This window comes from Octopus bimaculoides, chromosome 5 (assembly GCF_001194135.2).
Source record: "Octopus bimaculoides isolate UCB-OBI-ISO-001 chromosome 5, ASM119413v2, whole genome shotgun sequence".
Lineage (NCBI taxonomy): Eukaryota > Metazoa > Mollusca > Cephalopoda > Octopoda > Octopodidae > Octopus > Octopus bimaculoides.
This window is the reverse complement of record NC_068985.1, coordinates 102,481,149-102,485,367: the sequence shown is the minus strand read 5'-3', so window position 1 is coordinate 102,485,367 and position 4,219 is coordinate 102,481,149. Positions and strand designations below refer to the sequence as shown.

Below are 4,219 nucleotides of genomic sequence, written 5' to 3'. Positions count from 1 at the left end.
GTGTGTGTATGTGTGTGTGTATGTGTGTGTGTGTGTGTGTGTGTGCGTGCGTGCGTGTGTGTGTGTGTGTGTGCGTGCGTGCACATATATATGCATGTATGAGTTTGTGTCTGTGTGTCTGGGACTCTGAATGTGTACGCGTATTTAGCTGTGAGTATGTATTGAATTCAGAGATAAATAGAAAGTGTGTATTGTAGAATTGTATGATAATCTCCTATGATAGCATGATGATCGTAGTTCTGTGCTGTTCAAGGATAAGAAATATCTGCAGTAAAACTTAATTGTTAATTACTGCACAAGCGGATACACAGTGTTGAACATTAAAAATATTAATAAAATGTTCATTATTAACAGAACATTTTTACAACTTATTATATTCCTATAACGTAAGACATTTCTAAAACAGAGGGTGGATAGAAGTAAATGTCATGAGTGAGTGGTGTCTGCATATGTTTCAAGAGAGGAAAGCAGAGTTTAACAACAACTGCAACAGCAATTAAACGAATTCAACTCACAATTGAATCGGATATAATAGATTTTCTATGGTACGTCCTTCAACAACGCTATTACTAAATATTGCAACTAACATAAGAGAAAGAGAGTAAAGGAGACAGAAAGAGAAAAAGTGAGAGTGAGAGAGTGTTCTTCGGCATGTGAGAAAGATAACTACTGTTATAATTATATTTTAGTATTTCGTTATTGCTTTTCGTATTCAAGACTTGCTAGCTAATTATTTTTCTCTTACGAAATCGTAGGCGGACATACACACCCTGATTGTCGACCCAGCAAATCATCGAACATGTGACACCTGGAGAAACATGCCCACCTCTGTCTCTTTCTCTCTTTCTCTTTCTCTTTGGAGAGTGGTGGAGAGGGTTCTACTAGCGCTCTGGATTTAGCTGCGATTCAATTTCACGAGAGAAAACGGGAGCAAAGTGAGATGAATGTTTTTTGGTCATGAACAGGAATTGAACCCAAGACTTTATGAATGTGAAGCGGATACACTAACTTCTAGACATCACGAACATTAAAACATTTATGTATGTGTAGATATACGAAGAAATTATCCATGTACTATTTATTTTGATCCATACATTATTCATTACGGAATGACCTACATTTCAATTATATAAAAAATGCTTTTCGGAAACACTTGGCCACAGTTGTATAAATCAAAATAGCTTCCAAAATTATAATTTGTATTTCTTGAAAATAATTAATACATTTCAGTTCGTACGAAAAAGAAACATCTAACCTTGCTGTCAGATAATCATTAAAAACGATATTTTATAAAGTTTTAGAAAGGAAAACAAACAAATATGAATTCCATTTAATTATTCCCACTTTTTTTCTATCCTTTTTTTACTGAAAATTACACACTCATATCATGTGCCTTAACGAAATTTTACGAATCACACGATCAAAAATAGACACTTTCTACACAGTACACACGCATCCATCCACCCATGCATCCCTCTCTTCTTCCCTCCCTCCTTCCATGCATATATAACTGATGTATTTACACACACAAACACACACATACATACTTAAATACATATTCGCTTACAGAAGTCGTTGCGACCAAGACGCTTATAGACATACATAGATACTTACATATTCCCTTGCTATATGGCACTTCATTTATCCACTCTTTTCTGCTTGTAATTATTTCTATGAGTATCACCATGCAAGGAGTTCCCAATATCGAAGTTAATTATCAAAGATTACCTATTTTCGGTAGGTGCTGATAATATCCTCCAAGGAACCTTTTATAAAATTAAGATCTACAACCATAGATTGTCAATGCCTTTGATAAAAGGAGCAATATAAGTGAAATTCATTTCTATGTCTTATAAATGCGCAAGCTAAAAGCAATTTTATTAATACAGCAAACGCTTTAGGTTATGAGAAAGCTGAAGTAGTGAAGCGGTTTCAAATCTCTGTAAGAATCAGATATACTCACTTGCAAAGAAATGAACATCTGCATATATTTTCCCTTTTTTCATGCATTCTACAACTTGAGTGCCTAATAGAAATAATCTATTATTGTCATATAATAGCGAAATAATCGGTAGAGTAGGATAAGATGAACGAGGAAGGTGAAATAATCCTGATTCCATTTCAATTTGTATGCATTCAGTATTTTTCATCGACTATATCAACATCTTTTTAATGAACTTGAGCTATTGCTACCGTGTTACACATCATTATAGATTGAAAAAAAAAAACGTTAGACTAGCAAAAATGGCTTTAGAACCTTTCAGAATTTCGTTACGTTCACTTAAGTTCTGATTTACAAATCCTTTTGCGGTCGATAAAATTGATAAAATAAAATATCTGTCAATTTACTGGATCAATATAATCGACTCTTTCCTGCATAAGACACAAAAAAAAAAGGAGAGAATTGGTGAACTTAAACCTGTGTTAAAAGTATTCATTACTATCATCAGCAAGTAGCGAAAATTTGACACACCACGTTTATGTCATGGCTTCCTTCACTAGGAAACATCATTCATCTAAAGTCGATAATACTTTACAGCACATTTTTCTAATTTTGCTTCCATAAAATTCGTCATCATTCCTAAACATGTAAGAAATATCAATCCAAATGAAAGCGAAACAGCTATTGAGCTATATAAACATTCACTCCTATAAATTACCACATCCGACACTAAACTGCAAATCCTAATTTTCTGATATTTGAAAAAGCAAGCCCTTCATTAAATTTTCAATAGACCTATCACACTGAGTTGAAATCTTGGAATGCAGTAATGCCAAATTGGCAACTGACTATAGCTGGCAACGATTCTTGTTGCTCACCTATCTTTTGCCTCCGGACACTTACCATCTTTCTCTCAATTCGTAATATGTTGGCGCATCTTATTAGTTCCAATTTTCCATTTTCAAAAGACAGTTGTGAATGAAAAAGAATTAGCTTGCTAACAACGTCTGCTATAGAATCTTTGCGTAGACCCCCCAGGGCAATTCCACATTCCCCCCCCCCACATCTTATTCTCTAATCTCTGTGAATTCTAGCTCAATGAACAAACAGTTAATTATGTATTTATAGGTGCACTTTCTTTATCTGAGCGACACGTGTATCTGAGTACTTATACGTATTCATAATTAAATGTTAGGTTTATAAATGGATGTATGGACGTGTGTTTGCCTGCCCAAACAGGAATGTGAGTGCGTTTCTGGATGTATTTATAATCATGTACAAATCAATACTGTAGCATATTTCACAACACTGCTAATACACACAAATGTCTGTCAGTCTATCTATCTATCTATCTATCTATCTACACGCACACGCATATATATATATATATATATGCATACGTACTTATCACGATCAAATCAAATTAGAAAGTCGAGAATACTCAATATACAGAGCATAAAGATAATTTAAACATATTATATATCATGTTGTCATTACTATAGCAAGTTTCTATCTATAATTTCAGAGCTCCCCTCTGAGATTATTGTTATTTGGATTCTGAAGGTGAATCTCTTTCAAATTTACACAGTTCTCATAGAATGAAAACATTGAATTTTCTTGAAACTCCTGCTGGTTTTGGAGGGTTCTGGTTTTAAAAAAATGATACAGAAACGGTAATACTATGTAATGTTTCACTTCAACATCTAGGAAATGTGTGGATGTGTAAATATAATTTCGTATTTACGTTCCTCTGAAACCAGTATCCATGTGCTACAATAATGCGTGTATGTATGTGTGTGTGTGTGAGAGAGAAAGAGAATGTCTGTACATACATACATATATTTATACATACATACGTACACACACACACACACACACACACGTACACACACACATATATATATATATATATACATTTTGATGAACGCAACATTCATATAAATGTTATTTCGTTTATGCAAGAAACACGAGCATATATACACACGCATATATTCTAATCTCTGAACATTGCCTACATCATTGGGTCCTTTGCATAAGGAAAAATTCCTGCTACAGCTTTTGGCTAAAGTCACACGAAAATAAATAAAAATTCCATAAATATTACCTGTAATTATGTATTGACTCGAATGGGAAAATGTGTCGCTCAAGAAGGACTTCAGTTTGAACAATTTTCATGATATTTCATATTTAGATGCTTTTATTAATTTCATTAAGTTGTTAAACATAAGTAAATCTTTTGATTTACTGCCAGGTGACGTTTGGCCAAACCTGTATATA

The 4,219-nt window shown here is 33.7% G+C and overlaps 1 protein-coding gene across 6 annotated transcripts in view; it reads right to left on the bottom strand.

The window, feature by feature from the left end:
* The window catches only part of LOC106876426 (uncharacterized), a 1,308,965-nt gene that overhangs the window by 943,702 nt on the left and 361,044 nt on the right, over nucleotides 1-4,219 (bottom strand). The window lies entirely within an intron of this gene.